The 25200-nt window shown below is 44.5% G+C and overlaps 17 non-coding genes across 17 annotated transcripts; all 17 read left to right on the plus strand.

The window, feature by feature from the left end:
• Positions 1 to 1700: 1700 nt before the first annotated feature.
• On the plus strand, positions 1701 to 1774 carry trnai-aau (transfer RNA isoleucine (anticodon AAU)). The gene has a single exon. It is a non-coding gene; the product is annotated as a tRNA-Ile (tRNA).
• Positions 1775 to 3982: 2208 nt separating this feature from the next.
• Positions 3983 to 4056, plus strand: trnai-aau (transfer RNA isoleucine (anticodon AAU)). The gene has a single exon. It is a non-coding gene; the product is annotated as a tRNA-Ile (tRNA).
• Positions 4057 to 4598: 542 nt separating this feature from the next.
• Positions 4599 to 4670, plus strand: trnae-uuc (transfer RNA glutamic acid (anticodon UUC)). The gene has a single exon. It is a non-coding gene; the product is annotated as a tRNA-Glu (tRNA).
• Positions 4671 to 6263: 1593 nt separating this feature from the next.
• On the plus strand, positions 6264 to 6337 carry trnai-aau (transfer RNA isoleucine (anticodon AAU)). Its single transcript has one exon. It is a non-coding gene; the product is annotated as a tRNA-Ile (tRNA).
• Positions 6338 to 8545: 2208 nt separating this feature from the next.
• On the plus strand, positions 8546 to 8619 carry trnai-aau (transfer RNA isoleucine (anticodon AAU)). The gene has a single exon. It is a non-coding gene; the product is annotated as a tRNA-Ile (tRNA).
• Positions 8620 to 9161: 542 nt separating this feature from the next.
• trnae-uuc (transfer RNA glutamic acid (anticodon UUC)) lies at positions 9162 to 9233 on the plus strand. The gene has a single exon. It is a non-coding gene; the product is annotated as a tRNA-Glu (tRNA).
• A 1594-nt stretch (positions 9234 to 10827) lies between these two features.
• On the plus strand, positions 10828 to 10901 carry trnai-aau (transfer RNA isoleucine (anticodon AAU)). Its single transcript has one exon. It is a non-coding gene; the product is annotated as a tRNA-Ile (tRNA).
• Positions 10902 to 11443: 542 nt separating this feature from the next.
• Positions 11444 to 11515, plus strand: trnae-uuc (transfer RNA glutamic acid (anticodon UUC)). Its single transcript has one exon. It is a non-coding gene; the product is annotated as a tRNA-Glu (tRNA).
• Positions 11516 to 13108: 1593 nt separating this feature from the next.
• trnai-aau (transfer RNA isoleucine (anticodon AAU)) lies at positions 13109 to 13182 on the plus strand. Its single transcript has one exon. It is a non-coding gene; the product is annotated as a tRNA-Ile (tRNA).
• A 2208-nt stretch (positions 13183 to 15390) lies between these two features.
• trnai-aau (transfer RNA isoleucine (anticodon AAU)) lies at positions 15391 to 15464 on the plus strand. The gene has a single exon. It is a non-coding gene; the product is annotated as a tRNA-Ile (tRNA).
• Positions 15465 to 16006: 542 nt separating this feature from the next.
• On the plus strand, positions 16007 to 16078 carry trnae-uuc (transfer RNA glutamic acid (anticodon UUC)). Its single transcript has one exon. It is a non-coding gene; the product is annotated as a tRNA-Glu (tRNA).
• Positions 16079 to 17673: 1595 nt separating this feature from the next.
• Positions 17674 to 17747, plus strand: trnai-aau (transfer RNA isoleucine (anticodon AAU)). Its single transcript has one exon. It is a non-coding gene; the product is annotated as a tRNA-Ile (tRNA).
• Positions 17748 to 18289: 542 nt separating this feature from the next.
• On the plus strand, positions 18290 to 18361 carry trnae-uuc (transfer RNA glutamic acid (anticodon UUC)). The gene has a single exon. It is a non-coding gene; the product is annotated as a tRNA-Glu (tRNA).
• Positions 18362 to 19956: 1595 nt separating this feature from the next.
• On the plus strand, positions 19957 to 20030 carry trnai-aau (transfer RNA isoleucine (anticodon AAU)). Its single transcript has one exon. It is a non-coding gene; the product is annotated as a tRNA-Ile (tRNA).
• A 2209-nt stretch (positions 20031 to 22239) lies between these two features.
• trnai-aau (transfer RNA isoleucine (anticodon AAU)) lies at positions 22240 to 22313 on the plus strand. The gene has a single exon. It is a non-coding gene; the product is annotated as a tRNA-Ile (tRNA).
• Positions 22314 to 22855: 542 nt separating this feature from the next.
• On the plus strand, positions 22856 to 22927 carry trnae-uuc (transfer RNA glutamic acid (anticodon UUC)). The gene has a single exon. It is a non-coding gene; the product is annotated as a tRNA-Glu (tRNA).
• Positions 22928 to 24522: 1595 nt separating this feature from the next.
• trnai-aau (transfer RNA isoleucine (anticodon AAU)) lies at positions 24523 to 24596 on the plus strand. Its single transcript has one exon. It is a non-coding gene; the product is annotated as a tRNA-Ile (tRNA).
• Positions 24597 to 25200: the final 604 nt, after the last annotated feature.

The following is a 25200-nucleotide window of genomic DNA, read 5'->3' on the forward strand; positions in this document are numbered from 1 at the left end:
TGGTCTGCTTGTTGGCAAGCAGAGGTGTAGCAGCTTCCCTGGTGGTCCAGTGGTTAGGTTTCGGCGCTTTCACCGCTGCGGCCTGGGTTCGATTCCCGGTCAGGGCACATTGTATATCCGGCCGTTTAAATTGCTAGGCTGTTCCTGAAAAAAATTTACAGCTCACTGCTCTCTTGCTGCCCCAACCATCAGCAGCGCATCATTCGTTGTCGTGATAGAGCACACACTTCAGTGCCTTCCGTTTCAAAGTCAGCAGCAAATGAGGAGATCTCGCTCAACAAGTGCTGATTGACACCGTAAATGTTGCCAATCATGTCTTACTTTAGCCTTCCGTGAACATTTTTGCGGCACATCACTCTAGCTTACCATCTGTCAATGCATTGCCAGTGTGGAAATATTCAGCATTTTAAACTTAGCAACGTCTGCAAGACTGGAATCAGTGAATGCCTGGGCCATGGCCACTGATAACTTATCCCGAGCATTCATTTGGCCTGGGCCCCTCCTATATTGAACATTGGCTCACTGTGTGTCTATGTTTAGCGTTCACAGGCAATTTACAAGCTCTGAATTTCCCAGCAGTGAATTCATGGAGTGATTGATCTAACCGACATTCAACATCAGTATTGTTAAGGCTCTCCTTGATTCGCGACACTTATCTCTCTTCAGCATAGCACTGCTATGGACTGAACCTGTTAGAATTTCACCTTGCCTCGGGGTCAGTGCGGCTATGTGGGACTTCGGCCGGTCTCCCTTTCACAGCCCATCAGTGTCGAGAAAAGAACGGGGTATTTTACTGACATTTTATGTTCTCAAACAGTGATAAACTCTACAGTATATTTCACTGTGTCTTCAAGACGGTGAGATCGAGCCTGTTGTGCAAGCTTTGTTTCTTTATGAGCACTTCAGCAGAACATTAATCAACATGTGGAACTAGAATTGCTGATTGACACTGTACGTTTGCCAACATTTAACTGCAGTGTGAAAACAATCACCATTATAATTAGGCTTCCATTACGTTCTTGCACGACATCACCCTAAGTAACCTAGTTGATCACAGCACAGATATCCGTTAATTCATTGCCAGTGCGAAATAATACACATTTTGAACTTAGCAACGTGTACAAGACCACTGCCTGGATCGTGGGCAGTGATAACGGAACATGAGCATTAAGATTTTCGGTATCATTATACTTTACATTGACACAACCTGAGCTCTGAGATGTGTTTGGGACCCATTGCCCCGAAACGAGGACAGAGTGGGTGGGGCAATTCCTTCCGGGGTCAGGTTTTCTTTCAGAAAGGTGTGAGAAAACTTTGCTTCGTTCACTGTCAGACCGAAATAGTTCAGTTGGGAAGGCGTTTGACTGAAGATCCAGATGGTTCATGGCTCAATCCCGTGTTTCAGCAATTTTTGGTTATTTCGCGTTCCCTTCATTCTAAGGATAGTGGCTGATTTTATATCGGGACAGTGGGCTGTTCAGCGGTTGCGTGATAATAATTTTCAACATGAATTGTTTTTAGATTTAGCGCTCTTTTTCTGTTACGTTCTATTTACACTCTGCGCAGTGTTGTAGATGAACAGTGAACAATGTTTAAGCGATGTGATGTGTTCAATGTTTATGCAGTAAATCTGTCATCCAGTGTGAGTTTGAAACACAATCCCGCAGACTGAGCTTTCACGCAACGTTAGCACAATTTGTGGCCGGTTAGCTCAGTTGGTTAGAGCGTGGTGCTAATAACGCCAAGGTCGCGGGTTCGATCCCCGTACGGGTCATTCCAATGTTCTTCATAATTTTTATTCGGTTTTTAGTCACGTTGAAAATCAAATCTTTATAATGAAACAAATCCACACAGAATCCCAAGGGTTGGGAATTATTTGGAATAACAGTCATTGCTTCTTTGCCGACGGGGTGGAGAGGCACATCTTTCTGTTTATTTCTGCTTCTTGGTTTGCTGATAAAGGATGAACCGGAGGCCTGTTCCCTTCAATGCTCAAAAGTAGGAACACACAGACAGAACGGTTCTGTCGCCTGGAGATGGGCAAAAGACAGCAGTTCAGGACAAAAACACTAAATGAAATGTTCACCCGGCACCGAGAGTGAAAAATACCGAGAAAAGGACAGAATGAAATAGATTTCAGTGGATGCCTACCCGCACGTGATGCTGTGGATGCGCGGACATATCTTTGGTGTTCTCCACAAAAAATGTCATTTGCAACAAACAGTTTTACCTGGCGCGAATGTGGTGATACTTTGGAAGGAGCAAGCAGGAAAGACTGTGTTGGTCTGCTTGTTGGCAAGCAAATGTGTAGCAGCTTCCCTGGTGGTCCAGTGGTTAGGTTTCGGCGCTTTCACCGCTGCGGCCTGGGTTCGATTCCCGGTCAGGGCACATTGTATTTCCGGCCGTTTAAATTGCTAGGCTGTTCCTGAAAAAAATTTACAGCTCACTGCTCTCTTGCTGCCCCAACCATCAGCAGCGCATCATTCGTTGTCGTGATAGAGCACACACTTCAGTGCCTTCCGTTTCAAAGTCAGCAGCAAATGAGGAGATCTCGCTCAACAAGTGCTGATTGACACCGTAAATGTTGCCAATCATGGCTTACTTTAGCCTTCCGTGAACATTTTTGCGGCACATCACTCTAGCTTACCATCTGTCAATGCATTGCCAGTGTGGAAATATTCAGCATTTTAAACTTAGCAACGTCTGCAAGACTGGAATCAGTGAATGCCTGGGCCATGGCCACTGATAACTTATCCCGAGCATTCATTTGGCCTGGGCCCCTCCTATATTGAACATTGGCTCACTGTGTGTCTATGTTTAGCGTTCACAGGCAATTTACAAGCTCTGAATTTCCCAGCAGTGAATTCATGGAGTGATTGATCTAACCGACATTCAACATCAGTATTGTTAAGGCTCTCCTTGATTCGCGACACTTATCTCTCTTCAGCATAGCACTGCTATGGACTGAACCTGTTAGAATTTCACCTTGCCTCGGGGTCAGTGCGGCTATGTGGGACTTCGGCCGGTCTCCCTTTCACAGCCCATCAGTGTCGAGAAAAGAACGGGGTATTTTACTGACATTTTATGTTCTCAAACAGTGATAAACTCTACAGTATATTTCACTGTGTCTTCAAGACGGTGAGATCGAGCCTGTTGTGCAAGCTTTGTTTCTTTATGAGCACTTCAGCAGAACATTAATCAACATGTGGAACTAGAATTGCTGATTGACACTGTACGTTTGCCAACATTTAACTGCAGTGTGAAAACAATCACCATTATAATTAGGCTTCCATTACGTTCTTGCACGACATCACCCTAAGTAACCTAGTTGATCACAGCACAGATATCCGTTAATTCATTGCCAGTGCGAAATAATACACATTTTGAACTTAGCAACGTGTACAAGACCACTGCCTGGATCGTGGGCAGTGATAACGGAACATGAGCATTAAGATTTTCGGTATCATTATACTTTACATTGACACAACCTGAGCTCTGAGATGTGTTTGGGACCCATTGCCCCGAAACGAGGACAGAGTGGGTGGGGCAATTCCTTCCGGGGTCAGGTTTTCTTTCAGAAAGGTGTGAGAAAACTTTGCTTCGTTCACTGTCAGACCGAAATAGTTCAGTTGGGAAGGCGTTTGACTGAAGATCCAGATGGTTCATGGCTCAATCCCGTGTTTCAGCAATTTTTGGTTATTTCGCGTTCCCTTCATTCTAAGGATAGTGGCTGATTTTATATCGGGACAGTGGGCTGTTCAGCGGTTGCGTGATAATAATTTTCAACATGAATTGTTTTTAGATTTAGCGCTCTTTTTCTGTTACGTTCTATTTACACTCTGCGCAGTGTTGTAGATGAACAGTGAACAATGTTTAAGCGATGTGATGTGTTCAATGTTTATGCAGTAAATCTGTCATCCAGTGTGAGTTTGAAACACAATCCCCGCAGACTGAGCTTTCATGCAACGTTAGCACAATTTGTGGCCGGTTAGCTCAGTTGGTTAGAGCGTGGTGCTAATAACGCCAAGGTCGTGTGTTCGATCCCCGTACGGGCCATTCCAGTGTTCTTCATAATTTTTATTCGGTTTTTAGTCACGTTGAAAATCAAATCTTTATAATGAAACAAATCCACACAGAATCCCAAGGGTTGGGAATTATTTGGAATAACAGTCATTGCTTCTTTGCCGACGGGGTGGAGAGGCACATCTTTCTGTTTATTTCTGCTTCTTGGTTTGCTGATAAATGATGAACCGGAGGCCTGTTCCCTTCAATGCTCAAAAGTAGGAACAGACAGACAGAACGGTTCTGTCGCCTGGAGATGGGCAAAAGACAGCAGTTCAGGACAAAAACACTAAATGAAATGTTCACCCGGCACCGAGAGTGAAAAATCCCGAGAAAAGGACAGAATGAAATAGATTTCAGTGGATGCCTACCCGCACGTGATGCTGTGGATGCGCGGACATATCTTTGGTGTTCTCCACAAAAAATGTCATTTGCAACGAACAGTTTTACCTGGCGCGAATGTGGTGATACTTTGGAAGGAGCAAGCAGGAAAGACTGTGTTGGTCTGCTTGTTGGCAAGCAGATGTGTAGCAGCTTCCCTGGTGGTCCAGTGGTTAGGTTTCGGCGCTTTCACTGCTGTGGCCTGGGTTCGATTCCCGGTCAGGGAACATTGTATTTCCGGCCGTTTAAATTGCTAGGCTGTTCCTGAAAAAAATTTACAGCTCACTGCACTCTTGCTGCCCCAACCATCAGCAGCGCATCATTCGTTGTCGTGATAGAGCACACACTTCAGTGCCTTCCGTTTCAAAGTCAGCAGCAAATGAGGAGATCTCGCTCAACAAGTGCTGATTGACACCGTAAATGTTGCCAATCATGTCTTACTTTAGCCTTCCGTGAACATTTTTGCGGCACATCACTCTAGCTTACCATCTGTCAATGCATTGCCAGTGTGGAAATATTCAGCATTTTAAACTTAGCAACGTCTGCAAGACTGGAATCAGTGAATGCCTGGGCCATGGCCACTGATAACTTATCCCGAGCATTCATTTGGCCTGGGCCCCTCCTATATTGAACATTGGCTCACTGTGTGTCTATGTTTAGCGTTCACAGGCAATTTACAAGCTCTGAATTTCCCAGCAGTGAATTCATGGAGTGATTGATCTAACCGACATTCAACATCAGTATTGTTAAGGCTCTCCTTGATTCGCGACACTTATCTCTCTTCAGCATAGCACTGCTATGGACTGAACCTGTTAGAATTTCACCTTGCCTCGGGGTCAGTGCGGCTATGTGGGACTTCGGCCGGTCTCCCTTTCACAGCCCATCAGTGTCGAGAAAAGAACGGGGTATTTTACTGACATTTTATGTTCTCAAACAGTGATAAACTCTACAGTATATTTCACTGTGTCTTCAAGACGGTGAGATCGAGCCTGTTGTGCAAGCTTTGTTTCTTTATGAGCACTTCAGCAGAACATTAATCAACATGTGGAACTAGAATTGCTGATTGACACTGTACGTTTGCCAACATTTAACTGCAGTGTGAAAACAATCACCATTATAATTAGGCTTCCATTACGTTCTTGCACGACATCACCCTAAGTAACCTAGTTGATCACAGCACAGATATCCGTTAATTCATTGCCAGTGCGAAATAATACACATTTTGAACTTAGCAACGTGTACAAGACCACTGCCTGGATCGTGGGCAGTGATAACGGAACATGAGCATTAAGATTTTCGGTATCATTATACTTTACATTGACACAACCTGAGCTCTGAGATGTGTTTGGGACCCATTGCCCCGAAACGAGGACAGAGTGGGTGGGGCAATTCCTTCCGGGGTCAGGTTTTCTTTCAGAAAGGTGTGAGAAAACTTTGCTTCGTTCACTGTCAGACCGAAATAGTTCAGTTGGGAAGGCGTTTGACTGAAGATCCAGATGGTTCATGGCTCAATCCCGTGTTTCAGCAATTTTTGGTTATTTCGCGTTCCCTTCATTCTAAGGATAGTGGCTGATTTTATATCGGGACAGTGGGCTGTTCAGCGGTTGCGTGATAATAATTTTCAACATGAATTGTTTTTAGATTTAGCGCTCTTTTTCTGTTACGTTCTATTTACACTCTGCGCAGTGTTGTAGATGAACAGTGAACAATGTTTAAGCGATGTGATGTGTTCAATGTTTATGCAGTAAATCTGTCATCCAGTGTGAGTTTGAAACACAATCCCGCAGACTGAGCTTTCACGCAACGTTAGCACAATTTGTGGCCGGTTAGCTCAGTTGGTTAGAGCGTGGTGCTAATAACGCCAAGGTCGCGGGTTCGATCCCCGTACGGGTCATTCCAATGTTCTTCATAATTTTTATTCGGTTTTTAGTCACGTTGAAAATCAAATCTTTATAATGAAACAAATCCACACAGAATCCCAAGGGTTGGGAATTATTTGGAATAACAGTCATTGCTTCTTTGCCGACGGGGTGGAGAGGCACATCTTTCTGTTTATTTCTGCTTCTTGGTTTGCTGATAAAGGATGAACCGGAGGCCTGTTCCCTTCAATGCTCAAAAGTAGGAACACACAGACAGAACGGTTCTGTCGCCTGGAGATGGGCAAAAGACAGCAGTTCAGGACAAAAACACTAAATGAAATGTTCACCCGGCACCGAGAGTGAAAAATACCGAGAAAAGGACAGAATGAAATAGATTTCAGTGGATGCCTACCCGCACGTGATGCTGTGGATGCGCGGACATATCTTTGGTGTTCTCCACAAAAAATGTCATTTGCAACAAACAGTTTTACCTGGCGCGAATGTGGTGATACTTTGGAAGGAGCAAGCAGGAAAGACTGTGTTGGTCTGCTTGTTGGCAAGCAAATGTGTAGCAGCTTCCCTGGTGGTCCAGTGGTTAGGTTTCGGCGCTTTCACCGCTGCGGCCTGGGTTCGATTCCCGGTCAGGGCACATTGTATTTCCGGCCGTTTAAATTGCTAGGCTGTTCCTGAAAAAAATTTACAGCTCACTGCTCTCTTGCTGCCCCAACCATCAGCAGCGCATCATTCGTTGTCTTGATAGAGCACACACTTCAGTGCCTTCCGTTTCAAAGTCAGCAGCAAATGAGGAGATCTCGCTCAACAAGTGCTGATTGACACCGTAAATGTTGCCAATCATGGCTTACTTTAGCCTTCCGTGAACATTTTTGCGGCACATCACTCTAGCTTACCATCTGTCAATGCATTGCCAGTGTGGAAATATTCAGCATTTTAAACTTAGCAACGTCTGCAAGACTGGAATCAGTGAATGCCTGGGCCATGGCCACTGATAACTTATCCCGAGCATTCATTTGGCCTGGGCCCCTCCTATATTGAACATTGGCTCACTGTGTGTCTATGTTTAGCGTTCACAGGCAATTTACAAGCTCTGAATTTCCCAGCAGTGAATTCATGGAGTGATTGATCTAACCGACATTCAACATCAGTATTGTTAAGGCTCTCCTTGATTCGCGACACTTATCTCTCTTCAGCATAGCACTGCTATGGACTGAACCTGTTAGAATTTCACCTTGCCTCGGGGTCAGTGCGGCTATGTGGGACTTCGGCCGGTCTCCCTTTCACAGCCCATCAGTGTCGAGAAAAGAACGGGGTATTTTACTGACATTTTATGTTCTCAAACAGTGATAAACTCTACAGTATATTTCACTGTGTCTTCAAGACGGTGAGATCGAGCCTGTTGTGCAAGCTTTGTTTCTTTATGAGCACTTCAGCAGAACATTAATCAACATGTGGAACTAGAATTGCTGATTGACACTGTACGTTTGCCAACATTTAACTGCAGTGTGAAAACAATCACCATTATAATTAGGCTTCCATTACGTTCTTGCACGACATCACCCTAAGTAACCTAGTTGATCACAGCACAGATATCCGTTAATTCATTGCCAGTGCGAAATAATACACATTTTGAACTTAGCAACGTGTACAAGACCACTGCCTGGATCGTGGGCAGTGATAACGGAACATGAGCATTAAGATTTTCGGTATCATTATACTTTACATTGACACAACCTGAGCTCTGAGATGTGTTTGGGACCCATTGCCCCGAAACGAGGACAGAGTGGGTGGGGCAATTCCTTCCGGGGTCAGGTTTTCTTTCAGAAAGGTGTGAGAAAACTTTGCTTCGTTCACTGTCAGACCGAAATAGTTCAGTTGGGAAGGCGTTTGACTGAAGATCCAGATGGTTCATGGCTCAATCCCGTGTTTCAGCAATTTTTGGTTATTTCGCGTTCCCTTCATTCTAAGGATAGTGGCTGATTTTATATCGGGACAGTGGGCTGTTCAGCGGTTGCGTGATAATAATTTTCAACATGAATTGTTTTTAGATTTAGCGCTCTTTTTCTGTTACGTTCTATTTACACTCTGCGCAGTGTTGTAGATGAACAGTGAACAATGTTTAAGCGATGTGATGTGTTCAATGTTTATGCAGTAAATCTGTCATCCAGTGTGAGTTTGAAACACAATCCCCGCAGACTGAGCTTTCATGCAACGTTAGCACAATTTGTGGCCGGTTAGCTCAGTTGGTTAGAGCGTGGTGCTAATAACGCCAAGGTCGTGTGTTCGATCCCCGTACGGGCCATTCCAGTGTTCTTCATAATTTTTATTCGGTTTTTAGTCACGTTGAAAATCAAATCTTTATAATGAAACAAATCCACACAGAATCCCAAGGGTTGGGAATTATTTGGAATAACAGTCATTGCTTCTTTGCCGACGGGGTGGAGAGGCACATCTTTCTGTTTATTTCTGCTTCTTGGTTTGCTGATAAATGATGAACCGGAGGCCTGTTCCCTTCAATGCTCAAAAGTAGGAACAGACAGACAGAACGGTTCTGTCGCCTGGAGATGGGCAAAAGACAGCAGTTCAGGACAAAAACACTAAATGAAATGTTCACCCGGCACCGAGAGTGAAAAATCCCGAGAAAAGGACAGAATGAAATAGATTTCAGTGGATGCCTACCCGCACGTGATGCTGTGGATGCGCGGACATATCTTTGGTGTTCTCCACAAAAAATGTCATTTGCAACGAACAGTTTTACCTGGCGCGAATGTGGTGATACTTTGGAAGGAGCAAGCAGGAAAGACTGTGTTGGTCTGCTTGTTGGCAAGCAGATGTGTAGCAGCTTCCCTGGTGGTCCAGTGGTTAGGTTTCGGCGCTTTCACTGCTGTGGCCTGGGTTCGATTCCCGGTCAGGGAACATTGTATTTCCGGCCGTTTAAATTGCTAGGCTGTTCCTGAAAAAAATTTACAGCTCACTGCACTCTTGCTGCCCCAACCATCAGCAGCGCATCATTCGTTGTCGTGATAGAGCACACACTTCAGTGCCTTCCGTTTCAAAGTCAGCAGCAAATGAGGAGATCTCGCTCAACAAGTGCTGATTGACACCGTAAATGTTGCCAATCATGGCTTACTTTAGCCTTCCGTGAACATTTTTGCGGCACATCACTCTAGCTTACCATCTGTCAATGCATTGCCAGTGTGGAAATATTCAGCATTTTAAACTTAGCAACGTCTGCAAGACTGGAATCAGTGAATGCCTGGGCCATGGCCACTGATAACTTATCCCGAGCATTCATTTGGCCTGGGCCCCTCCTATATTGAACATTGGCTCACTGTGTGTCTATGTTTAGCGTTCACAGGCAATTTACAAGCTCTGAATTTCCCAGCAGTGAATTCATGGAGTGATTGATCTAACCGACATTCAACATCAGTATTGTTAAGGCTCTCCTTGATTCGCGACACTTATCTCTCTTCAGCATAGCACTGCTATGGACTGAACCTGTTAGAATTTCACCTTGCCTCGGGGTCAGTGCGGCTATGTGGGACTTCGGCCGGTCTCCCTTTCACAGCCCATCAGTGTCGAGAAAAGAACGGGGTATTTTACTGACATTTTATGTTCTCAAACAGTGATAAACTCTACAGTATATTTCACTGTGTCTTCAAGACGGTGAGATCGAGCCTGTTGTGCAAGCTTTGTTTCTTTATGAGCACTTCAGCAGAACATTAATCAACATGTGGAACTAGAATTGCTGATTGACACTGTACGTTTGCCAACATTTAACTGCAGTGTGAAAACAATCACCATTATAATTAGGCTTCCATTACGTTCTTGCACGACATCACCCTAAGTAACCTAGTTGATCACAGCACAGATATCCGTTAATTCATTGCCAGTGCGAAATAATACACATTTTGAACTTAGCAACGTGTACAAGACCACTGCCTGGATCGTGGGCAGTGATAACGGAACATGAGCATTAAGATTTTCGGTATCATTATACTTTACATTGACACAACCTGAGCTCTGAGATGTGTTTGGGACCCATTGCCCCGAAACGAGGACAGAGTGGGTGGGGCAATTCCTTCCGGGGTCAGGTTTTCTTTCAGAAAGGTGTGAGAAAACTTTGCTTCGTTCACTGTCAGACCGAAATAGTTCAGTTGGGAAGGCGTTTGACTGAAGATCCAGATGGTTCATGGCTCAATCCCGTGTTTCAGCAATTTTTGGTTATTTCGCGTTCCCTTCATTCTAAGGATAGTGGCTGATTTTATATCGGGACAGTGGGCTGTTCAGCGGTTGCGTGATAATAATTTTCAACATGAATTGTTTTTAGATTTAGCGCTCTTTTTCTGTTACGTTCTATTTACACTCTGCGCAGTGTTGTAGATGAACAGTGAACAATGTTTAAGCGATGTGATGTGTTCAATGTTTATGCAGTAAATCTGTCATCCAGTGTGAGTTTGAAACACAATCCCCGCAGACTGAGCTTTCATGCAACGTTAGCACAATTTGTGGCCGGTTAGCTCAGTTGGTTAGAGCGTGGTGCTAATAACGCCAAGGTCGTGTGTTCGATCCCCGTACGGGCCATTCCAGTGTTCTTCATAATTTTTATTCGGTTTTTAGTCACGTTGAAAATCAAATCTTTATAATGAAACAAATCCACACAGAATCCCAAGGGTTGGGAATTATTTGGAATAACAGTCATTGCTTCTTTGCCGACGGGGTGGAGAGGCACATCTTTCTGTTTATTTCTGCTTCTTGGTTTGCTGATAAATGATGAACCGGAGGCCTGTTCCCTTCAATGCTCAAAAGTAGGAACAGACAGACAGAACGGTTCTGTCGCCTGGAGATGGGCAAAAGACAGCAGTTCAGGACAAAAACACTAAATGAAATGTTCACCCGGCACCGAGAGTGAAAAATCCCGAGAAAAGGACAGAATGAAATAGATTTCAGTGGATGCCTACCCGCACGTGATGCTGTGGATGCGCGGACATATCTTTGGTGTTCTCCACAAAAAATGTCATTTGCAACGAACAGTTTTACCTGGCGCGAATGTGGTGATACTTTGGAAGGAGCAAGCAGGAAAGACTGTGTTGGTCTGCTTGTTGGCAAGCAGATGTGTAGCAGCTTCCCTGGTGGTCCAGTGGTTAGGTTTCGGCGCTTTCACTGCTGTGGCCTGGGTTCGATTCCCGGTCAGGGAACATTGTATTTCCGGCCGTTTAAATTGCTAGGCTGTTCCTGAAAAAAATTTACAGCTCACTGCACTCTTGCTGCCCCAACCATCAGCAGCGCATCATTCGTTGTCGTGATAGAGCACACACTTCAGTGCCTTCCGTTTCAAAGTCAGCAGCAAATGAGGAGATCTCGCTCAACAAGTGCTGATTGACACCGTAAATGTTGCCAATCATGTCTTACTTTAGCCTTCCGTGAACATTTTTGCGGCACATCACTCTAGCTTACCATCTGTCAATGCATTGCCAGTGTGGAAATATTCAGCATTTTAAACTTAGCAACGTCTGCAAGACTGGAATCAGTGAATGCCTGGGCCATGGCCACTGATAACTTATCCCGAGCATTCATTTGGCCTGGGCCCCTCCTATATTGAACATTGGCTCACTGTGTGTCTATGTTTAGCGTTCACAGGCAATTTACAAGCTCTGAATTTCCCAGCAGTGAATTCATGGAGTGATTGATCTAACCGACATTCAACATCAGTATTGTTAAGGCTCTCCTTGATTCGCGACACTTATCTCTCTTCAGCATAGCACTGCTATGGACTGAACCTGTTAGAATTTCACCTTGCCTCGGGGTCAGTGCGGCTATGTGGGACTTCGGCCGGTCTCCCTTTCACAGCCCATCAGTGTCGAGAAAAGAACGGGGTATTTTACTGACATTTTATGTTCTCAAACAGTGATAAACTCTACAGTATATTTCACTGTGTCTTCAAGACGGTGAGATCGAGCCTGTTGTGCAAGCTTTGTTTCTTTATGAGCACTTCAGCAGAACATTAATCAACATGTGGAACTAGAATTGCTGATTGACACTGTACGTTTGCCAACATTTAACTGCAGTGTGAAAACAATCACCATTATAATTAGGCTTCCATTACGTTCTTGCACGACATCACCCTAAGTAACCTAGTTGATCACAGCACAGATATCCGTTAATTCATTGCCAGTGCGAAATAATACACATTTTGAACTTAGCAACGTGTACAAGACCACTGCCTGGATCGTGGGCAGTGATAACGGAACATGAGCATTAAGATTTTCGGTATCATTATACTTTACATTGACACAACCTGAGCTCTGAGATGTGTTTGGGACCCATTGCCCCGAAACGAGGACAGAGTGGGTGGGGCAATTCCTTCCGGGGTCAGGTTTTCTTTCAGAAAGGTGTGAGAAAACTTTGCTTCGTTCACTGTCAGACCGAAATAGTTCAGTTGGGAAGGCGTTTGACTGAAGATCCAGATGGTTCATGGCTCAATCCCGTGTTTCAGCAATTTTTGGTTATTTCGCGTTCCCTTCATTCTAAGGATAGTGGCTGATTTTATATCGGGACAGTGGGCTGTTCAGCGGTTGCGTGATAATAATTTTCAACATGAATTGTTTTTAGATTTAGCGCTCTTTTTCTGTTACGTTCTATTTACACTCTGCGCAGTGTTGTAGATGAACAGTGAACAATGTTTAAGCGATGTGATGTGTTCAATGTTTATGCAGTAAATCTGTCATCCAGTGTGAGTTTGAAACACAATCCCGCAGACTGAGCTTTCACGCAACGTTAGCACAATTTGTGGCCGGTTAGCTCAGTTGGTTAGAGCGTGGTGCTAATAACGCCAAGGTCGCGGGTTCGATCCCCGTACGGGTCATTCCAATGTTCTTCATAATTTTTATTCGGTTTTTAGTCACGTTGAAAATCAAATCTTTATAATGAAACAAATCCACACAGAATCCCAAGGGTTGGGAATTATTTGGAATAACAGTCATTGCTTCTTTGCCGACGGGGTGGAGAGGCACATCTTTCTGTTTATTTCTGCTTCTTGGTTTGCTGATAAAGGATGAACCGGAGGCCTGTTCCCTTCAATGCTCAAAAGTAGGAACACACAGACAGAACGGTTCTGTCGCCTGGAGATGGGCAAAAGACAGCAGTTCAGGACAAAAACACTAAATGAAATGTTCACCCGGCACCGAGAGTGAAAAATACCGAGAAAAGGACAGAATGAAATAGATTTCAGTGGATGCCTACCCGCACGTGATGCTGTGGATGCGCGGACATATCTTTGGTGTTCTCCACAAAAAATGTCATTTGCAACAAACAGTTTTACCTGGCGCGAATGTGGTGATACTTTGGAAGGAGCAAGCAGGAAAGACTGTGTTGGTCTGCTTGTTGGCAAGCAAATGTGTAGCAGCTTCCCTGGTGGTCCAGTGGTTAGGTTTCGGCGCTTTCACCGCTGCGGCCTGGGTTCGATTCCCGGTCAGGGCACATTGTATTTCCGGCCGTTTAAATTGCTAGGCTGTTCCTGAAAAAAATTTACAGCTCACTGCTCTCTTGCTGCCCCAACCATCAGCAGCGCATCATTCGTTGTCGTGATAGAGCACACACTTCAGTGCCTTCCGTTTCAAAGTCAGCAGCAAATGAGGAGATCTCGCTCAACAAGTGCTGATTGACACCGTAAATGTTGCCAATCATGGCTTACTTTAGCCTTCCGTGAACATTTTTGCGGCACATCACTCTAGCTTACCATCTGTCAATGCATTGCCAGTGTGGAAATATTCAGCATTTTAAACTTAGCAACGTCTGCAAGACTGGAATCAGTGAATGCCTGGGCCATGGCCACTGATAACTTATCCCGAGCATTCATTTGGCCTGGGCCCCTCCTATATTGAACATTGGCTCACTGTGTGTCTATGTTTAGCGTTCACAGGCAATTTACAAGCTCTGAATTTCCCAGCAGTGAATTCATGGAGTGATTGATCTAACCGACATTCAACATCAGTATTGTTAAGGCTCTCCTTGATTCGCGACACTTATCTCTCTTCAGCATAGCACTGCTATGGACTGAACCTGTTAGAATTTCACCTTGCCTCGGGGTCAGTGCGGCTATGTGGGACTTCGGCCGGTCTCCCTTTCACAGCCCATCAGTGTCGAGAAAAGAACGGGGTATTTTACTGACATTTTATGTTCTCAAACAGTGATAAACTCTACAGTATATTTCACTGTGTCTTCAAGACGGTGAGATCGAGCCTGTTGTGCAAGCTTTGTTTCTTTATGAGCACTTCAGCAGAACATTAATCAACATGTGGAACTAGAATTGCTGATTGACACTGTACGTTTGCCAACATTTAACTGCAGTGTGAAAACAATCACCATTATAATTAGGCTTCCATTACGTTCTTGCACGACATCACCCTAAGTAACCTAGTTGATCACAGCACAGATATCCGTTAATTCATTGCCAGTGCGAAATAATACACATTTTGAACTTAGCAACGTGTACAAGACCACTGCCTGGATCGTGGGCAGTGATAACGGAACATGAGCATTAAGATTTTCGGTATCATTATACTTTACATTGACACAACCTGAGCTCTGAGATGTGTTTGGGACCCATTGCCCCGAAACGAGGACAGAGTGGGTGGGGCAATTCCTTCCGGGGTCAGGTTTTCTTTCAGAAAGGTGTGAGAAAACTTTGCTTCGTTCACTGTCAGACCGAAATAGTTCAGTTGGGAAGGCGTTTGACTGAAGATCCAGATGGTTCATGGCTCAATCCCGTGTTTCAGCAATTTTTGGTTATTTCGCGTTCCCTTCATTCTAAGGATAGTGGCTGATTTTATATCGGGACAGTGGGCTGTTCAGCGGTTGCGTGATAATAATTTTCAACATGAATTGTTTTTAGATTTAGCGCTCTTTTTCTGTTACGTTCTATTTACACTCTGCGCAGTGTTGTAGATGAACAGTGAACAATGTTTAAGCGATGTGATGTGTTCAATGTTTATGCAGTAAATCTGTCATCCAGTGTGAGTTTGAAACACAATCCCCGCAGACTGAGCTTTCATGCAACGTTAGCACAATTTGTGGCCGGTTAGCTCAGTTGGTTAGAGCGTGGTGCTAATAACGCCAAGGTCGTGTGTTCGATCCCCGTACGGACCATTCCAGTGTTCTTCATAATTTTTATTCGGTTTTTAGTCACGTTGAAAATCAAATCTTTATAATGAAACAAATCCACACAGAATCCCAAGGGTTGGGAATTATTTGGAATAACAGTCATTGCTTCTTTGCCGACGGGGTGGAGAGGCACATCTTTCTGTTTATTTCTGCTTCTTGGTTTGCTGATAAATGATGAACCGGAGGCCTGTTCCCTTCAATGCTCAAAAGTAGGAACAGACAGACAGAACGGTTCTGTCGCCTGGAGATGGGCAAAAGACAGCAGTTCAGGACAAAAACACTAAATGAAATGTTCACCCGGCACCGAGAGTGAAAAATCCCGAGAAAAGGACAGAATGAAATAGATTTCAGTGGATGCCTACCCGCACGTGATGCTGTGGATGCGCGGACATATCTTTGGTGTTCTCCACAAAAAATGTCATTTGCAACGAACAGTTTTACCTGGCGCGAATGTGGTGATACTTTGGAAGGAGCAAGCAGGAAAGACTGTGTTGGTCTGCTTGTTGGCAAGCAGATGTGTAGCAGCTTCCCTGGTGGTCCAGTGGTTAGGTTTCGGCGCTTTCACTGCTGTGGCCTGGGTTCGATTCCCGGTCAGGGAACATTGTATTTCCGGCCGTTTAAATTGCTAGGCTGTTCCTGAAAAAAATTTACAGCTCACTGCACTCTTGCTGCCCCAACCATCAGCAGCGCATCATTCGTTGTCGTGATAGAGCACACACTTCAGTGCCTTCCGTTTCAAAGTCAGCAGCAAATGAGGAGATCTCGCTCAACAAGTGCTGATTGACACCGTAAATGTTGCCAATCATGGCTTACTTTAGCCTTCCGTGAACATTTTTGCGGCACATCACTCTAGCTTACCATCTGTCAATGCATTGCCAGTGTGGAAATATTCAGCATTTTAAACTTAGCAACGTCTGCAAGACTGGAATCAGTGAATGCCTGGGCCATGGCCACTGATAACTTATCCCGAGCATTCATTTGGCCTGGGCCCCTCCTATATTGAACATTGGCTCACTGTGTGTCTATGTTTAGCGTTCACAGGCAATTTACAAGCTCTGAATTTCCCAGCAGTGAATTCATGGAGTGATTGATCTAACCGACATTCAACATCAGTATTGTTAAGGCTCTCCTTGATTCGCGACACTTATCTCTCTTCAGCATAGCACTGCTATGGACTGAACCTGTTAGAATTTCACCTTGCCTCGGGGTCAGTGCGGCTATGTGGGACTTCGGCCGGTCTCCCTTTCACAGCCCATCAGTGTCGAGAAAAGAACGGGGTATTTTACTGACATTTTATGTTCTCAAACAGTTATAAACTCTACAGTATATTTCACTGTGTCTTCAAGACGGTGAGATCGAGCCTGTTGTGCAAGCTTTGTTTCTTTATGAGCACTTCAGCAGAACATTAAATCAACATGTGGAACTAGAATTGCTGATTGACACTGTACGTTTGCCAACATTTAACTGCAGTGTGAAAACAATCACCATTATAATTAGGCTTCCATTACGTTCTTGCACGACATCACCCTAAGTAACCTAGTTGATCACAGCACAGATATCCGTTAATTCATTGCCAGTGCGAAATAATACACATTTTGAACTTAGCAACGTGTACAAGACCACTGCCTGGATCGTGGGCAGTGATAACGGAACATGAGCATTAAGATTTTCGGTATCATTATACTTTACATTGACACAACCTGAGCTCTGAGATGTGTTTGGGACCCATTGCCCCGAAACGAGGACAGAGTGGGTGGGGCAATTCCTTCCGGGGTCAGGTTTTCTTTCAGAAAGGTGTGAGAAAACTTTGCTTCGTTCACTGTCAGACCGAAATAGTTCAGTTGGGAAGGCGTTTGACTGAAGATCCAGATGGTTCATGGCTCAATCCCGTGTTTCAGCAATTTTTGGTTATTTCGCGTTCCCTTCATTCTAAGGATAGTGGCTGATTTGATATCGGGACAGTGGGCTGTTCAGCGGTTGCGTGATAATAATTTTCAACATGAATTGTTTTTAGATTTAGCGCTCTTTTTCTGTTACGTTCTATTTACACTCTGCACAGTGTTGTAGATGAACGGTGAACAATGTTTAAGCGATGTGATGTGTTCAATGTTTATGCAGTAAATCTGTCATCCAGTGTGAGTTTGAAACACAATCCCCGCAGACTGAGCTTTCACGCAACGTTAGCACAATTTGTGGCCGGTTAGCTCAGTTGGTTAGAGCGTGGTGCTAATAACGCCAAGGTCGCGGGTTCGATCCCCGTACGGGTCATTCCAATGTTCTTCATAATTTTTATTCGGTTTTTAGTCACGTTGAAAATCAAATCTTTATAATGAAACAAATCCACACAGAATCCCAAGGGTTGGGAATTATTTGGAATAACAGTCATTGCTTCTTTGCCGACGGGGTGGAGAGGCACATCTTTCTGTTTATTTCTGCTTCTTGGTTTGCTGATAAAGGATGAACCGGAGGCCTGTTCCCTTCAATGCTCAAAAGTAGGAACACACAGACAGAACGGTTCTGTCGCCTGGAGATGGGCAAAAGACAGCAGTTCAGGACAAAAACACTAAATGAAATGTTCACCCGGCACCGAGAGTGAAAAATCCCGAGAAAAGGACAGAATGAAATAGATTTCAGTGGATGCCTACCCGCACGTGATGCTGTGGATGCGCGGACATATCTTTGGTGTTCTCCACAAAAAATGTCATTTGCAACGAACAGTTTTACCTGGCGCGAATGTGGTGATACTTTGGAAGGAGCAAGCAGGAAAGACTGTGTTGGTCTGCTTGTTGGCAAGCAGAGGTGTAGCAGCTTCCCTGGTGGTCCAGTGGTTAGGTTTCGGCGCTTTCACTGCTGTGGCCTGGGTTCGATTCCCGGTCAGGGAACATTGTATTTCCGGCCGTTTAAATTGCTAGGCTGTTCCTGAAAAAAATTTACAGCTCACTGCACTCTTGCTGCCCCAACCATCAGCAGCGCATCATTCGTTGTCGTGATAGAGCACACACTTCAGTGCCTTCCGTTTCAAAGTCAGCAGCAAATGAGGAGATCTCGCTCAACAAGTGCTGATTGACACCGTAAATGTTGCCAATCATGTCTTACTTTAGCCTTCCGTGAACATTTTTGCGGCACATCACTCTAGCTTACCATCTGTCAATGCATTGCCAGTGTGGAAATATTCAGCATTTTAAACTTAGCAACGTCTGCAAGACTGGAATCAGTGAATGCCTGGGCCATGGCCACTGATAACTTATCCCGAGCATTCATTTGGCCTGGGCCCCTCCTATATTGAACATTGGCTCACTGTGTGTCTATGTTTAGCGTTCACAGGCAATTTACAAGCTCTGAATTTCCCAGCAGTGAATTCATGGAGTGATTGATCTAACCGACATTCAACATCAGTATTGTTAAGGCTCTCCTTGATTCGCGACACTTATCTCTCTTCAGCATAGCACTGCTATGGACTGAACCTGTTAGAATTTCACCTTGCCTCGGGGTCAGTGCGGCTATGTGGGACTTCGGCCGGTCTCCCTTTCACAGCCCATCAGTGTCGAGAAAAGAACGGGGTATTTTACTGACATTTTATGTTCTCAAACAGTTATAAACTCTACAGTATATTTCACTGTGTCTTCAAGACGGTGAGATCGAGCCTGTTGTGCAAGCTTTGTTTCTTTATGAGCACTTCAGCAGAACATTAAATCAACATGTGGAACTAGAATTGCTGATTGACACTGTACGTTTGCCAACATTTAACTGCAGTGTGAAAACAATCACCATTATAATTAGGCTTCCATTACGTTCTTGCACGACATCACCCTAAGTAACCTAGTTGATCACAGCACAGATATCCGTTAATTCATTGCCAGTGCGAAATAATACACATTTTGAACTTAGCAACGTGTACAAGACCACTGCCTGGATCGTGGGCAGTGATAACGGAACATGAGCATTAAGATTTTCGGTATCATTATACTTTACATTGACACAACCTGAGCTCTGAGATGTGTTTGGGACCCATTGCCCCGAAACGAGGACAGAGTGGGTGGGGCAATTCCTTCCGGGGTCAGGTTTTCTTTCAGAAAGGTGTGAGAAAACTTTGCTTCGTTCACTGTCAGACCGAAATAGTTCAGTTGGGAAGGCGTTTGACTGAAGATCCAGATGGTTCATGGCTCAATCCCGTGTTTCAGCAATTTTTGGTTATTTCGCGTTCCCTTCATTCTAAGGATAGTGGCTGATTTGATATCGGGACAGTGGGCTGTTCAGCGGTTGCGTGATAATAATTTTCAACATGAATTGTTTTTAGATTTAGCGCTCTTTTTCTGTTACGTTCTATTTACACTCTGCGCAGTGTTGTAGATGAACAGTGAACAATGTTTAAGCGATGTGATGTGTTCAATGTTTATGCAGTAAATCTGTCATCCAGTGTGAGTTTGAAACACAATCCCCGCAGACTGAGCTTTCACGCAACGTTAGCACAATTTGTGGCCGGTTAGCTCAGTTGGTTAGAGCGTGGTGCTAATAACGCCAAGGTTGCGGGTTCGATCCCCGTACGGGTCATTCCAATGTTCTTCATAATTTTTATTCGGTTTTTAGTCACGTTGAAAATCAAATCTTTATAATCAAACAAATCCACACAGAATCCCAAGGGTTGGGAATTATTTGGAATAACAGTCATTGCTTCTTTGCCGACGGGGTGGAGAGGCACATCTTTCTGTTTATTTCTGCTTCTTGGTTTGCTGATAAAGGATGAACCGGAGGCCTGTTCCCTTCAATGCTCAAAAGTAGGAACACACAGACAGAACGGTTCTGTCGCCTGGAGATGGGCAAAAGACAGCAGTTCAGGACAAAAACACTAAATGAAATGTTCACCCGGCACCGAGAGTGAAAAATACCGAGAAAAGGACAGAATGAAATAGATTTCAGTGGATGCCTACCCGCACGTGATGCTGTGGATGCGCGGACATATCTTTGGTGTTCTCCACAAAAAATGTCATTTGCAACAAACAGTTTTACCTGGCGCGAATGTGGTGATACTTTGGAAGGAGCAAGCTGGAAAGACTGTGTTGGTCTGCTTGTTGGCAAGCAAATGTGTAGCAGCTTCCCTGGTGGTCCAGTGGTTAGGTTTCGGCGCTTTCACCGCTGCGGCCTGGGTTCGATTCCCGGTCAGGGCACATTGTATTTCCGGCCGTTTAAATTGCTAGGCTGTTCCTGAAAAAAATTTACAGCTCACTGCTCTCTTGCTGCCCCAACCATCAGCAGCGCATCATTCGTTGTCGTGATAGAGCACACACTTCAGTGCCTTCCGTTTCAAAGTCAGCAGCAAATGAGGAGATCTCGCTCAACAAGTGCTGATTGACACCGTAAATGTTGCCAATCATGTCTTACTTTAGCCTTCCGTGAACATTTTTGCGGCACATCACTCTAGCTTACCATCTGTCAATGCATTGCCAGTGTGGAAATATTCAGCATTTTAAACTTAGCAAAGTCTGCAAGACTGGAATCAGTGAATGCCTGGGCCATGGCCACTGATAACTTATCCCGAGCATTCATTTGGCCTGGGCCCCTCCTATATTGAACATTGGCTCACTGTGTGTCTATGTTTAGCGTTCACAGGCAATTTACAAGCTCTGAATTTCCCAGCAGTGAATTCATGGAGTGATTGATCTAACCGACATTCAACATCAGTATTGTTAAGGCTCTCCTTGATTCGCGACACTTATCTCTCTTCAGCATAGCACTGCTATGGACTGAACCTGTTAGAATTTCACCTTGCCTCGGGGTCAGTGCGGCTATGTGGGACTTCGGCCGGTCTCCCTTTCACAGCCCATCAGTGTCGAGAAAAGAACGGGGTATTTTACTGACATTTTATGTTCTCAAACAGTTATAAACTCTACAGTATATTTCACTGTGTCTTCAAGACGGTGAGATCGAGCCTGTTGTGCAAGCTTTGTTTCTTTATGAGCACTTCAGCAGAACATTAAATCAACATGTGGAACTAGAATTGCTGATTGACACTGTACGTTTGCCAACATTTAACTGCAGTGTGAAAACAATCACCATTATAATTAGGCTTCCATTACGTTCTTGCACGACATCACCCTAAGTAACCTAGTTGATCACAGCACAGATATCCGTTAATTCATTGCCAGTGCGAAATAATACACATTTTGAACTTAGCAACGTGTACAAGACCACTGCCTGGATCGTGGGCAGTGATAACGGAACATGAGCATTAAGATTTTCGGTATCATTATACTTTACATTGACACAACCTGAGCTCTGAGATGTGTTTGGGACCCATTGCCCCGAAACGAGGACAGAGTGGGTGGGGCAATTCCTTCCGGGGTCAGGTTTTCTTTCAGAAAGGTGTGAGAAAACTTTGCTTCGTTCACTGTCACACCGAAATAGTTCAGTTGGGAAGGCGTTTGACTGAAGATCCAGATGGTTCATGGCTCAATCCCGTGTTTCAGCAATTTTTGGTTATTTCGCGTTCCCTTCATTCTAAGGATAGTGGCTGATTTGATATCGGGACAGTGGGCTGTTCAGCGGTTGCGTGATAATAATTTTCAACATGAATTGTTTTTAGATTTAGCGCTCTTTTTCTGTTACGTTCTATTTACACTCTGCACAGTGTTGTAGATGAACAGTGAACAATGTTTAAGCGATGTGATGTGTTCAATGTTTATGCAGTAAATCTGTCATCCAGTGTGAGTTTGAAACACAATCCCCGCAGACTGAGCTTTCACGCAACGTTAGCACAATTTGTGGCAGGTTAGCTCAGTTGGTTAGAGCGTGGTGCTAATAACGCCAAGGTCGCGGGTTCGATCCCCGTACGGGTCATTCCAATGTTCTTCATAATTTTTATTCGGTTTTTAGTCACGTTGAAAATCAAATCTTTATAATGAAACAAATCCACACAGAATCCCAAGGGTTGGAAATTATTTGGAATAACTGTCATTGCTTCTTTGCCGACGGGGTGGAGAGGCACATCTTTCTGTTTATTTCTGCTTCTTGGTTTTCTGATAAAGGATGAACCGGAGGCCTGTTCCCTTCAATGCTCAAAAGTAGGAACACACAGACAGAACGGTTCTGTCGCCTGGAGATGGGCAAAAGACAGCAGTTCAGGACAAAAACACTAAATGAAATGTTCACCCGGCACCGAGAGTGAAAAATACCGAGAAAAGGACAGAATGAAATAGATTTCAGTGGATGCCTACCCGCACGTGATGCTGTGGATGCGCGGACATATCTTTGGTGTTCTCCACAAAAAATGTCATTTGCAACAAACAGTTTTACCTGGCGCGAATGTGGTGATACTTTGGAAGGAGCAAGCAGGAAAGACTGTGTTGGTCTGCTTGTTGGCAAGCAGATGTGTAGCAGCTTCCCTGGTGGTCCAGTGGTTAGGTTTCGGCGCTTTCACTGCTGTGGCCTGGGTTCGATTCCCGGTCAGGGAACATTGTATTTCCGGCCGTTTAAATTGCTAGGCTGTTCCTGAAAAAAATTTACAGCTCACTGCACTCTTGCTGCCCCAACCATCAGCAGCGCATCATTCGTTGTCGTGATAGAGCACACACTTCAGTGCCTTCCGTTTCAAAGTCAGCAGCAAATGAGGAGATCTCGCTCAACAAGTGCTGATTGACACCGTAAATGTTGCCAATCATGGCTTACTTTAGCCTTCCGTGAACATTTTTGCGGCACATCACTCTAGCTTACCATCTGTCAATGCATTGCCAGTGTGGAAATATTCAGCATTTTAAACTTAGCAACGTCTGCAAGACTGGAATCAGTGAATGCCTGGGCCATGGCCACTGATAACTTATCCCGAGCATTCATTTGGCCTGGGCCCCTCCTATATTGAACATTGGCTCACTGTGTGTCTATGTTTAGCGTTCACAGGCAATTTACAAGCTCTGAATTTCCCAGCAGTGAATTCATGGAGTGATTGATCTAACCGACATTCAACATCAGTATTGTTAAGGCTCTCCTTGATTCGCGACACTTATCTCTCTTCAGCATAGCACTGCTATGGACTGAACCTGTTAGAATTTCACCTTGCCTCGGGGTCAGTGCGGCTATGTGGGACTTCGGCCGGTCTCCCTTTCACAGCCCATCAGTGTCGAGAAAAGAACGGGGTATTTTACTGACATTTTATGTTCTCAAACAGTTATAAACTCTACAGTATATTTCACCGTGTCTTCAAGACGGTGAGATCGAGCCTGTTGTGCAAGCTTTGTTTCTTTATGAGCACTTCAGCAGAACATTAAATCAACATGTGGAACTAGAATTGCTGATTGACACTGTACGTTTGCCAACATTTAACTGCAGTGTGAAAACAATCACCATTATAATTAGGCTTCCATTACGTTCTTGCACGACATCACCCGAAGTAACCTAGTTGATCACAGCACAGATATCCGTTAATTCATTGCGAGTGCGAAATAATACACAATTTTGAACTTAGCAACGTGTACAAGACCACTGCCTGGATCGTGGGCAGTGATAACGGAACATGAGCATTAAGATTTTCGGTATCATTATACTTTACATTGACACAACCTGAGCTCTGAGATGTGTTTGGGACCCATTGTCCCGAAACGAGGACAGAGTGGGTGGGGCAATTCCTTCCGGGGTCAGGTTTTCTTTCAGAAAGGTGTGAGAAAACTTTGCTTCGTTCACTGTCAGACCGAAATAGTTCAGTTGGGAAGGCGTTTGACTGAAGATCCAGATGGTTCATGGCTCAATCCCGTGTTTCAGCAATTTTTGTTATTTCGCGTTCCCTTCATTCTAATGATAGTGGCTGATTTTATATCGGGACAGTGGGCTGTTCAGCGGTTGCGTGATAATAATTTTCAACATGAATTGTTTTTAGATTTAGCGCTCTTTTTCTGTTACGTTCTATTTACACTCTGCGCAGTGTTGTAGATGAACAGTGAACAATGTTTAAGCGATGTGATGTGTTCAATGTTTATGCAGTAAATCTGTCATCCAGTGTGAGTTTGAAACACAATCCCCGCAGACTGAGCTTTCATGCAACGTTAGCACAATTTGTGGCCGGTTAGCTCAGTTGGTTAGAGCGTGGTGCTAATAACGCCACGGTCGATGGTTCGATCCCCGTACGGGCCATTCCAGTGTTCTTCATAATTTTTATTCGGTTTTTAGTCACGTTGAAAATCAAATCTTTATAATGAAACAAATCCACACAGAATCCCAAGGGTTGGGAATTATTTGGAATAACAGTCATTGCTTCTTTGCCGACGGGGTGGAGAGGCACATCTTTCTGTTTATTTCTGCTTCTTGGTTTGCTGATAAAGGATGAACCGGAGGCCTGTTCCCTTCAATGCTCAAAAGTAGGAACAGACAGACAGAACGGTTCTGTCGCCTGGAGATGGGCAAAAGACAGCAGTTCAGGACAAAAACACTAAATGAAATGTTCACCCGGCACCGAGAGTGAAAAATCCCGAGAAAAGGACAGAATGAAATAGATTTCAGTGGATGCCTACCCGCACGTGATGCTGTGGATGCGCGGACATATCTTTGGTGTTCTCCACAAAAAATGCCATTTGCAATGAACAGTTTTACCTGGCGCGAATGTGGTGATACTTTGGAAGGAGCAAGCAGGAAAGACTGTGTTGGTCTGCTTGTTGGCAAGCAAATGTGTAGCAGCTTCCCTGGTGGTCCAGTGGTTAGGTTTCGGCGCTTTCACCGCTGCGGCCTGGGTTCGATTCCC

The sequence above is a fragment of the Pristiophorus japonicus genome, chromosome 25 (assembly GCF_044704955.1).
Source record: "Pristiophorus japonicus isolate sPriJap1 chromosome 25, sPriJap1.hap1, whole genome shotgun sequence".
Classification (NCBI taxonomy): domain Eukaryota; kingdom Metazoa; phylum Chordata; class Chondrichthyes; family Pristiophoridae; genus Pristiophorus; species Pristiophorus japonicus.